We start from the raw sequence: 12,493 nt of genomic DNA, 5'->3' as shown, positions 1-12,493 counted from the left end.
GAGAGAGAGAGAGAATCGGAGCCTCAAGGGGCGGCCAGGGGCCCCTGGGCCTCCGCGGTCTTGGTTTGGCCAGGGCCGGGGTGGTTTCTTCACTGTTTCACCCCACCACCCTGAAGAGGCAGTGGCACAGGGCTTGAGACGCCAGCTGGGGGTTGGAGCCAGCCCCCTTCCCCCAGCAGGCAGGCAGGGCATCGGAGCCGAGCCATAGATGGGCCGATGGGTGGCCTGGAAGCTGCAGAAGCAGCAGAGATCATGTAGAGCTGGAAGAATTCCAGGCAGAGGATGAGAGAAAGACTTAAAGCAGTCTCGCTGCCACTTTCCACCCCCACACACAATGGCGGGGGAGGAGGTGACCCTGAGTTGAGACTGAGCAACGGAGAGACAGGCCGAGGGGCTCGGAGGTGATTTGGGCGGGGGCAGCCGAAAACCAAAAGAGAAATGTGGGGGAGGAATGCCTCCTGTGACATGTGGAAGTCGAGCTGAAGCTGCAGCTGAAACAGAGAGAAGCCAAACCAAGCAGACTTTTTCTGGGTAAGGACTTTTGTTGGAAACTATTTGGGGTATAATAAAAGACTGAGCAAAACCCAGAAACCCTGTAACCTGGAGAGGAAGAGTGAACATCTTACTCCCTGGGAGGAACCTTCATGAACTAGGGCGAAAGGACTCAAAGCTGACTCCCTGTAGCTCGTGATGAAGACCTGGTGCAGCAAGTGTTCCCTTGCAGTTCAGGAGGAGACCTCAGCAGAGGCCAAGGAGCTGGTGGGGGTGCAAAAGACCCCTTCCTCGATACCCCAACGAGAGAGAGACTTTAGCTATCACCCTGATGGTTTTTCTTCTTCTGGTTTGATGTGGGAGAGCCTCAGGTGTGGTAGAGATTGTATTAACACCGTGTATTTATTTGCTTTTTAGTTTCTATAGTATTTATTGCGTTAGTAATAAATTTTACTATAATTTCCCTGTGCTGGCAACTGTGTTATGTCTGAAAACCCTCTCACACTGAAGCAAATTGTGGGGAAGCTTGGAAATTGGATTTTTGGGGAGCTCAAACCACGACATTTTCATACCCAAAAAACTTTTTGTTGGGTCAGCATCCTAGACATTATCATTTAATTTGTTTCCTCCCAACCAAATAACTATTTAAAAATTATAGTTAAAGCCCCGATAAAAGTGCCGGTAAGAAACAGCACAGTAAGTTTAATTAACATATGTTTACTCAGAACTCACTTAAATGGAAACAACTTTCACAGGGTTAACATTTTTTTTATTTTTTTTTTTTAAATCTTTTTCATACAAAAGTTATGGGTTATGCAGCCTGTTTCTTCCTAGCTCACAGAAATAGTGACCTTTAAATGGCTGCCATACCATATGTTTTCTATTACATTATAGAAGGAAATGCTCTTCGCCTTCTTTTTTGGAACGGAGAAAATATCTACAAGGTGGAAGGAACTGCTGTCTGATGATTTATCAATTTTCTCTAAAATATAGATGGGAGGGATGTATAGTGAATGGATAGATAGATAGACTTGACACCATCACGTGACTCCAGGAGTTAAATCTCTAACTTCTGCATCCTTTTCAGACCACAGTTTGGTTAACCTAGGACTATTTTTGCTTTGAGAATACCAACAAATCTTGTTCATTTAGATATCACTAGATAATGCTTAAGTAAGCTACTTTTTCTTAAAAAAAAGCTATGTAAAGCTTGACAACTTTAAGGTTACGTGGATGTAGAAGAACAGTGTGTATAAAACTATTTCTGCCTCCGTTCTTTAAGATCATAAACAGTAATTAAATGGATTAAGAGGAAGCCATAATATCTGTGTGTGGGATGAGGGCAGAAGTGGCAAATTGCCAGCAGAAATCTAGACCTTTGGAGTACATTGAGTAGTATATGTGAGTAAGAGTTTTCTCAGCATGAGCCTTTTGTTAGCCAACATTTCAGAGTATTATCCAAATTCCTGGCCTCTGTTTTGGCTCATGTGTAACAATGCTGTGCCCCTGCAGGTGAAGCATGTCAGGAGACAAGAGCCTGAACTACAAATGTGCTGTGAATATTGCAGCCTCCACTGAGCCTGCAGGTAAGATACTTAAAATCACCAGTAAATGCATTAAATGACAGCTATATGGCCAATTTTAACATGCTTTAGCCTGGCAGTTAAACATCTAAGCCTAACCATTATGATCCAATATGTATGATATTGTCAAGTTTTCTACCTGCCACAGATTTTAACATACTTTTCTAAGCACTTTGATGATTTGAGTGCTGTAAGGAGATGGCTGCAGAATCAGAGCTCTCACACCAAGCAATGGAAAGGCAGTGCACACACAAAAGCAAACCCAGCTCAAATACTGATGCAACTGCACATAGATGAATGCACTGGACATACATAGCATCTCCCACAGAGCGGTGTCCCCATTGCTGAATCATTAGTGTCTCTGTCCTAGTGCATGGAGATGAGTCTGACACTGCTGTTGTTACCTTTCACATGTAATTTAATGCTAACACTGATTTTGCTAAATATTAATTGGACAAATATGTAGTTTGAATGAATATGGAGAAATCAGATTTGTGCTATACATAGTATAGTACAAAGATTTCAGACATACGCGCAGCAGAGTTAACCAGCTCTGACGATTTTTTTTATACATCTGTAACATTGCTAATAGCAAAAGGAAGCCCCAGACTCACTCCTTTGTGGAAAGGAAATCAGTTGAGAACCTGTTCCTAGTGTAAGTCTGGTGCACTAATTGTGAATCATTTTGAGAAGCTGCTCATTGACAGCTTCATGCTGGGAAGTCTAAATTACTCTGTCCCACTTTTCTCAGAGGGAGAGAATCATTTGTGTAGGTCTTTCTACAGCTTGAATCCCAGCCTCCACAAAACAAGATGTGCTAAGTAAGGCAGCAGCATTTAGGAGCCTAACGAATGTGCATACACAAGTACTTGTAAACTGGCACTGGTAAGGAAGAGCGCATTATTCAATGTATCCTCTTTGAAAAAAATCAATAAAATTCATATACAGTATGCTCATTGTAAAACGACATGTGCTGCATTTAATACTCACTGACGTGACACTTAACAAACAGTCTTGAACTGAGCTCTATTTGCATTTGATTTCTGTCACAGCTTGACAAAAAAGTCTGTTGCTTTCATCTGCTTTTTCTTTTTAACACTTCTAACCAAAGATGCACAGGTGTACCTTGCAGGCAGAATAAAAAGCAAAGTGCCCTCTAAAGGGTCTCAAACCTCTTTCCCCATGTGTTTGTAATGTACCGTAATGTTCAATCACTCGCGCAGCCAGTAGAAATAATAAAGGATAATTTTAAGATCTATTGAATATTTTTTGAATTTTAATTAAACATATGTAGACAAAAGAGCAGGAAACACAGAATTGTCCCAATGTGGAATGAGGGAGCAGACTTTTAGTAGAAGTCCACAGGACATTGCAGTGGGAGCAAGAAAGGATCACACAACAAGAATAGAAGAAAGTGTAAAAGACTAAAAGACCCAGATTGTAACAGGAGATTTGAGATAATCTGAACTCATGCTGTGACCAATCCCACACATCTCAGACATAAAAATAGGAAGTTTTCCCACAGAGTGATGCCTTTTACAGATCTGCAGCAGATCCGCACTGGGTGAGAGGGTACACTTCTAATAGACTCTAACATGTCTGTGGAAATAAGATCAAAGGTTTGACCCTTAGGTTTTGTGTTTTATCTTCAACATGTGAATATTTCCATAATTCTGGTGACTTAGAAAAAATGTGAAATGTTTAAAGCACCTGCATTAATTTGTCTCATGCAAAAGTTCAGTCAATACTACAATAGTAGTACAATTGCATACAAACTAAATATGAGCAAGCTATGAATGGTTCAAAGGGTTGGACTTGATGATCTCGGAGGTTCCTTCCAACCCAGCTGATTCTATGATTCTATGAAATGTTGACAAGGTTTCAACAGCCACTTCCTCTTGCTTGAGTAACTTCCTCTTGCTGCCTCAGAACTTTGATTCTTGCTGATTTAATCCACCTCCTAGGTGCTCTTTCATGCGCTGACTTGCCAGAGCTCAGGCAAAACTACCCAGGAATTGCCAAGTTTTGGAACTGGATCAGAAATACTGCTAATGTTCCATAAGCGAATCTGAAGTACTTCAGTGTAAAAAGTACCTGAACAGCAATGCCTAACTTTTCTACTCAGGTGAATTGATCCAACATGGGAATTCAATGTATGTAAGAATATTATCTTTGCCTGCTTATCTGTCAGAGATACCATCAGTTTGCTTGAAGTGTGTGACCTGATCCTTTTTCCTGTTTTGCTGAGCAGAAGCCCTGCCATTTCCTTAGGATGTGAACAATTCAGATGGTCTCTGATGACTCAGAAAACCTACTGGTCACATTTAATTTACTTCCAAGCTCACTTCAGGGACACTTTAATTGAAAGCTCAGTCAAAAGATGAGTGAGAGGTAAAAACAATGCTCTCCCTATGACAACATTATTACTATGACAGTTACTCAGAAAGCAAAGTCCTGATCTCCAGATATTGCTCACTTTGATGGGGTTTCCATTCATTGCTCCAAATGCCTAGAAAACCACTCCTGTCAGGCTACAATATATGTCCAAAAATTGCCCTCTCCTCTGGACTGCAGCATCAGTGCTGCTCAAACCTCCAGTCTCTCTGGTTAGGCAGGCCACCATTTCCTCCTCCTTTTCCAAATAGCTTTCCTTAATATCTGGAAATGTCGTAGAAGTGATTGATGCAGCCCTGAGTCAGATAGTAAATTCCAAGACAGAATAACTGGGAGGGGAGGATACAGGACATAATCAGAGAAAGAAAAGCTGTGAGTTCATATATGTTTTGGCAGTTCTGGGAACTGCCAATCTCTGAATTAGCTTCCTGCACTAGCATTATAATCTGTCAGTTTTAAGAAAAGTTGAGAGAGAGAGAGAGAAAGGATCCATCTTTTCTTCATGGAAAAGAAAAAGAGAAGGCTCTGGGAGGAACTTAATCACAGTACACCAGTACTTAAAGGATGGTTACAAAGAGGACAGTGTCTCTTCACAAGGAGCCACATGGAGAAGATAAGTAGCGGTGGATACAAGTTGCACCAGTAGAGGTTTCATCTTGACATAAGAAAGAAACGTTTACAGTGAGACCAGTCACTGGAATAATCTCTGCAGGGATGTGATGGAGTCTTCATCACTGGAGGTTTTCAAGATGCAATGGGATAGGTTGCTAGACAACATCATCTAGGCTCCCTTTCCCATGAAAATTTGGACCAGATTATCTTTGTAGGTCCCTTAGAAACTGGGATGTTCTGTGATTCTATGATTGTTCAAGTCTCCTGTGTACATACTCTGGACATGGCCACTGGATTTAGTTATCTGGCTCCTGATTTGGGTCATACGTGAGATGAAATGTGATTTTTCATTCTAAATAGCATGGTAGCAGTCAGAAGAGGGACTCCTGAAGACAGGAAAAATAGTCAGTAAAAAAGTAAGGAATCTGGAAAGCCAGTTGGCATTTGCGATTTTTGGACCATATATTTGACCTCCAGTCCTTCTTTGAATGAGGTTTTGTCTATTTGAGATAGATGGTTACCTTAAAATACCACTCCCCTAGCCCACCCGTTAAAATCTCTTAAACAGTATATGGTGGGTACTTCTCAGTCCCAATTCCTAGTTTTGTGAGTGGAGATGTTTCCAGAATAGAGACTGCAGAGTCAGTGTGCTAATTTGAAGGGCTGGAAAAGAGTATTCATTTTAACAGAAACTTGTTCCAATTCGTTACAGAAAATGGGACTCCATATGTACAGTAACTGAATTATTAAGTGGACAGATTATATGCCTGAGGACATATTTATTTGGCCTACAAAAAAATCTGTGCATTGTGTTGCAGTAGTTGAGTTCTGGCTAATATAAACACATGCCACACATTCCCCACTCTTTCCTTTAGCTTGGATTTTGATGTTTATTGCTTTAAACATAACTGTTCAGAAAACAGACACGTGCTGTAGAGATTCATGAAAACACTTGGAAGGCTTTTGCTGCCCAGTTTATCCAATAAGAGAATGGGGCTCATGTTTGACATGCCTCCTGGGCTCTGGTTCCCCCATAAATTCATGAATTTAAACATGTGGCCATACCAGCTGGGGACAGTGGAACTAGCAACAGACATTAAGCTGGGCACAGGTTTTAATTCATTGAGGAATTAAGTCCCCAGTTATCAGATGAGTGCTTCAAATTCTGAAGCTTTCTGAGTCCACACATTTTTACCTTCTAAACATTCATGTATAAAATAATTTTTTACAGCCTGTGTTAATTTCAAATTATGAATATCGAAGGCAGAAAAATGCCTCTGTAATTTATGTAATATTTATTTAAACCATTAAAACAGAATTTGCTAACAGCAAGAAAAGCTAACAGATATTACTACTCAAGGGTTTTTAGCAGATATGAAGCCTTCTTCATAACAGAGTTATGGAAGACATTCAGAATTTGTAATTATTGAGTTTCAGTTTTAAATTGTTCTGCTTCTTTTATGTACAGATATAGCAATTTTCTGGTCCCTGTTGAAATGCATTTTGGTTGTAAGGTTTCAGTGAAAAAAAATTTGTCTGTTTCTTAATTAGATATAAGATTTCCCTTATTCTGCAAGTTTTCTCTATAGCAGGAATGTAATTTTCATCCAGCCTGTTTCTTGTCTTTGTTTCCCCCAGTTTATCTTGAGTTTTCAAAGGCAATCTTAATATATTTTTATTAATTTTATTTTATTTAACCAACACCCTGCAAAAAAACCCTACTGAAAATTTGCTTTCTAGAAACTTTGTGTTGATCAGGAACTTATTAAAGTGTTGTAATTGGGTTAAACTGCATAAAGATAAAAGTTTAGAACAATTCCATGTTTTTTTAAAAAGACCAATAAGCATCCACAAAGGGTAACCTGTCTGAGGGACCTGAATGCATCTAGGTCACCTTTGGGAATATATACTACACAAATATTACCTGCAAATTCATGTTTTGTGAAAACATAATAACTTTCAGATGAGAGAACTTGAGTGTAGTCTGCTGACATTTTGCTGTTTATCTCTGTAGATGCTTGTGGCCAACCAAGGTAACCTGTTGTGTATATATATGTTTTTATATAAAAATATGTATGCACCCTCCATCTCCCCCAGTGCATGCATGTGTTTATGGGTATGTAGACTGAGACGTATCACTGATTCAGACTGGCATGTGGATCTGACATCACCATGCCCTGAGTGCTCTCCAGCTCCCAGCTGGTGTTCATTCGTGCTGAGCCCTGACCATATGTCAGGGTAATATTGAGGCATACACTCCTCTCCTTCTCCTTGCCCTCTATGCCTCAGTTGCTGCAGGAGGCAGCCACTGTGGTCTCCAACACACCTCCTTGTCTGGGAGCTTGTGTGATGTGGGACCTGCATGTCAGATGTAGACACTGGATTACAGGGGTTGCATCTGTGCTGTTAAAGAGAAGAGGGAGGGCACATGGGCAATCTCAAGACCAGGACCCCTGCCACTGCTTAGTTTTAGTTTTCTCCCAGTCTCTTAGTCCTCAAGGTTAAGAACATAGCCAGTCTGAAACCACTGTGTCCCAATGTGACCCAAATTCAGCAGTGCAGACATACTCATTAGTCAGGCAGGAGGAGAGGAGCTCAGAGAGCTAGAAGTTATGGTGATCACAGGATCCAGTGAGCCACAGGTGGGGACATATCAGGGTTGCCTTGGAAGCAGCAGCAATAAGCTTTTGAGGGTTCTGGGAGAGGCATATGGTCACAATGAAGCACTGAGGAAGCAAAGGGGAGAAAAGGTCAGGAACATGCTACTGGGTTCATGGCTCAAGGGGAATAGGAAGGGCAAGAAGAAGAGAGAAAGATAAGAGCCCTGATTGCAGGAACATTTGAAGCAAAAGGAACTTGAAACTTTGAGGACCAAGTCTGACTACTCCCCTACAGCAATGACTATTTATTAGAATGTATATAGCAATGAATATTTATTAGTAAAGAGAATTTTCAAAAGGTTAGTGCATACGAAAAATTCTGCCAGTGTAGCCTAAGAATTGTTTTTAATAACAGGGCTGGAGGTGGCTGAAATAAATAGAGTGTGTTGGATATCCAGTCTGTAAAGCAGTCAACATGATGAAAAAAGAAGTTCAATCACAGAATCACAGAATCAACCTAGTTGGAAAAGACCTCTGTGATCATCAAGTCCAACCCATGACCCAACACCACCCTGTCAACTAGACCATGGCATTTAGTGTCACATCCAGTCTCTTCTTAAATACCTCCAGGGATGGTGACTCAACCACCTCCCTGGGCAGCCCATTCCAATGTCTGATCACTCTGAAAAGAATTTCTTTCTAATGTCTAACCTAAACCTTCCCTGGCACAGCTTGAGATCGTGTCCTCTTGTCCTACTGCTGGTTGCCTGGGAAAAGAGATCGCCTCTCACCTTGATACGACCTCCTTTCAGGTAGTTGTGGAGAGTGATGAGGGTCTCTCCTGAGCCTCCTCTTCTCCAGGCTAAACAGCCCCAGCTCCCTCAGCTGCTCTTCATAGGGCCTGTGCTCCAGTCCCTTCACCAAGAGTGCCAGACTTCAGAACAAGAGCTGCTATGGCCAGTCTCCAGCCCCATATACCTGTAATTATCCAGGTGCCTTGCAGCCTTAAAATACAAACTGAAAGCTCTATTTCCTGATGCAATGCATCTGATCTTTTTCTTTCTTCATTTATCCTACTTGTCAGAAGCAAACAAAATTACTGTAACTGCTAGATCATAACTGAACAGCAGAACTAACCTTCTCTGCTGATGAAGGCTGATATTAGTAAAATAGCTTGACTGATGAGAGAGTTCTATGGATACCTTCTATTTTTGAAAATGGACTTTGATTATTTTGATTCCACTCTTACTGAAATTATTTTTTGGATTATTTTAGTCCCATTTTTGTCTCAGTTTAATCAATAGCTTTCCAATATTTGTGCAAATTTTCCAGTTTGCTTGCAAAGTGGCTGAACAGGTTGGTTTTTCTGCACTTGAAATAGGAGATTTCAATGGTTTTAACTGTACAGTGTTAAGTACAATTTTTATTTTTTTTTGGCTAATGAAATCAAAAGAAAAAAACTACATAGGAAAGTGATCTTAAAAATATATTTAGAGAAAGGTGTTTTTTTCATCAATCCTTAAATCCAGAAGGGTTTGAATGAAATCATGGCCCACTGATCTCATGAGTTTTGGAAGATTTTAGTGGGCCATTTTGGCATTCAAAACCAAAACCAAACTCCTAAATATTCTAGGACAAATACATAATAGTTCACTACAACCAGAGCACCTGATCAATAGTTCTGCTTTGAGTAAGAGACTGGACTAGATGCCTCTTCCTTTCCAGGCTAAAATTTTATTTAAATCTGCGAGTTTATCTACATATTTCACTCTTCTCCTCTAAAAGTAAAAGACTGAACAAGTCAAGTAGTGGCAACAAATGTTAAAGATGTGAAAGAAAACTGACAGCTGATCATGCAAAAGAGACCTATTACTTTTTGTCTCTCTCTCTCTTAGCTTTAGGGAATGGGGAGGGATAACTGACTCATATATCATTAAAAAGTCCTTATATGGAGAAAATGTGTTCAAAATTAAAATCTATAATATTGTGCATTGTATTAAGATGTCTGCATAATTAGACTGTATTTTGCAGGATACATTTTTCATTTAAAAGCCTGGTCTGGGATACATTCATATGTAATTTCAAAGAGGCAATTAGTATCAACAGAATGAATTAGTTCCTAAGCCAATAATCATTACAAATTCCAAGAGATATTTTTAGATATTATAGCCTGTGCACACACTTCATATTACATTAGCACACAGGAGGGTACGAACATCACTGGATTTCTCTTTTATCTATATACTTTACCTATGTACATTATCTATATTCATATATGTATATTTTAGTTCTCACTGCAACGAAAGAAGGTCTTGGAATTCACCTTAAGGGTACCTGAGTCTAACTGTATCTGGATAAGAACATATAACTCATAAAAGATCAGGATAACAACTAGCTCAAATAAAGCATGAAATAATTCACAGAATGTAGGACCAAACTGAAAGCTTACTGTTTTAGCTGAATTTCATTCCAAGCCCACGCAGCACAGGAGCATCCTTATGCAAAGACACTCAGACACAAATTCATTCTGTTGAAAAGTGATTACTCGAGGTGTCAAAGGCAAATAGTCACCCCAGAGTTCATTTGTAGTCAATAGTGAAGGAACTATATCTGCAGCTTGCCTCATCACCACTTGAGAAACCTGTCAATTACGAGGAGTAAAGAATGGTCATGTTTTTAATTTTACTGCTTCACTTCAGGTTTCAATAAATGGCCTCTTTGATATCCCATAAATCTACATAAAATGTGCAGGTATTTTCTATTCAAAACACAGAAGCTGAGGTTAATGAGGCTGCAGAATACTTGTATGATACATTCTCATATATTTCTAAATACTCCATATTGAGAGACCAGCTTGTGACTTGCACAGGGTTGTTTTAATTTTCACAAATAGTTCTGATTATACCTTGCATTGTCAGCATTATCAAATATAGTAAAGAAATTTACCTCAGTATTTAATGACTTATTCCCTCAACAAATTTTGTGTGAGAAAATATATTATTATACTCATTGTACAAAGAAGAAATGCTTCACTTCTGGAAGAATAAATAACGCAGGGCACTGAACTTGTGTTGTTAAACCAAGTGACTCTTTACATCACCTTCCCAATATGCTAACAGAAAGAAATTTGTTTAATTTTATGCATTAGCATATGCCATCTTCAATCTTTCCTCTAAAAGTCAAATCTTCTCCTTGTTACATCACAGGTGATTGCTATGGGAATTACTACGATGAAAATAATTTAGGGTGAAAGGCAGATGAATTCTTAAGAAGTAAGTATACTCTCATCAACAGTAATATTGTCATGTCCCTAATGATAAAAATGATAGAAGAAAACCCAAAAGATACATGACACCCAGACAAAGTGTTTTTAACTAGAACATTTTTCGAAGTTTTCCAGACGACATCAATTGCTTTTTAAGCAAATTGTTTCGTACAGAACTCCAATGGGAGAATTACAAAACTTCCCTCTTCAGCCTACAATTAGTTTAATCAGGTAACTGAGGGCTTGAATCTGTGCACATTCTTATTCAACAAGAATATCATTCCTCATCAGTTATCTGCAAGAAAAAAGCTGCATGAATGTGATTTGTACACAAACACCTATCCTGTAGTTGCTCCTTCGTGCCAAATTCTCTCTTTCCTGAAGAGTAATATTTTATCTCCTTTTCTTGAAAAAAAAGAAATATCTCTTAATAAATATTTAAAAAATTAAAAGTAAGTTAAAAAAAAAAGTGTTTGTGGTGAAAGGTATTGGTATAGGAAATTGAAAGCCGGTTAATCAGATTATCTGGACATTTCCCTGATACACTGCTAACTTTGTATAAAAAAGTTATAACTCTGAGGTGGTTTAATTTACATGGGAAGTGATGGTGGTGCTTTTGTATCTAATATATAGTTCTGTTGTCATGATGGTTTTTTTCCTGATTTATGTAATTTTGAGTAAAAATGACTACAATTTAAGAATATGCATTAGGTCATCTACAGTCTTCCTCTTACAATGACAAAATTAGTTCTTTGGAGGTATCAACACTAACACAGATAGTACTTGGAATAAATGAGAATGAACTGACAACTTCCCTGTCTTTGTGCCTTACAGCTATTGGGAACTTGAGGCTCCCACACACATAAAAGTCAGAAGTGGACCCATACTGGGTGAAGATGTGCTGTGGTGGTGATTACAGCTCTTGGTACTCTTCTGTCTTGCCATCTCCTTTTCCCTGACTCTCAGAAAGAATAATAAACAGCAACCACAAAGAGGGAAGTTTTCGAACATTCCTTTAAAGCAATGGCACCACTCTCCCTTAAAAGGACGAAGTGTTCCTCCTGGATTTGTCACATCTTTAACAGGAATAATGTCCCTTTTCTAGACATTTCTAGTTGGGAGGTTTGTTTTAACATAACAAATTGAGCATATACTCAGAGCTCAGTGCATATAGGATACTTCTAGTCTAAACAGCAGTTACCTATGCTGGAAGGGGATTGCAATCACAGTTTTGCACTTAGATATCTTGGGCCTGCCTATATCCATGTCTGGGTCTAGACGCTTTATAAACTCTTGATATTAGAAGAAAATCTGGCACCTGTTGAAATAACTAACAGTATTTTAACCACCTTAAACTGGGCTATAATAGCATCCTTCAAATTCGGTGGATGGGGAGGAAGAAGAAGCTTTGCATATTATAACCCTGTACACTAACTGGCACAACTGGTTTTTATTCCAACTGTGAACTAAGCAGGGCTGGAATACAAATAACAATAACAGTGAAAAAGTTAAGTGAGAATTATCAAATAATTTAATGATTGTGTCAG

The 12,493-nt window shown here is 39.2% G+C and overlaps 1 long non-coding RNA gene across 1 annotated transcript; it reads left to right on the top strand.

Annotated features, from left to right (window-relative positions):
• The first annotated feature begins 263 nt into the window (after window positions 1–263).
• Window positions 264–10,936, top strand: LOC108639422. Its single transcript, XR_001920460.1, has 3 exons — window positions 264–531; window positions 2,005–2,078; window positions 10,888–10,936. It is a non-coding gene; the product is annotated as an uncharacterized LOC108639422 (long non-coding RNA).
• Window positions 10,937–12,493: the final 1,557 nt, after the last annotated feature.

Source organism: Manacus vitellinus, unplaced genomic scaffold, assembly GCF_001715985.3.
Source record: "Manacus vitellinus isolate BGI_N305 unplaced genomic scaffold, ASM171598v3 scaffold_2_pilon, whole genome shotgun sequence".
In the NCBI taxonomy this organism is placed as follows: domain Eukaryota; kingdom Metazoa; phylum Chordata; class Aves; order Passeriformes; family Pipridae; genus Manacus; species Manacus vitellinus.
The sequence above is the reverse complement of the archived record's forward strand: the minus strand, read 5'-3'. Positions and strand labels throughout refer to the sequence as shown.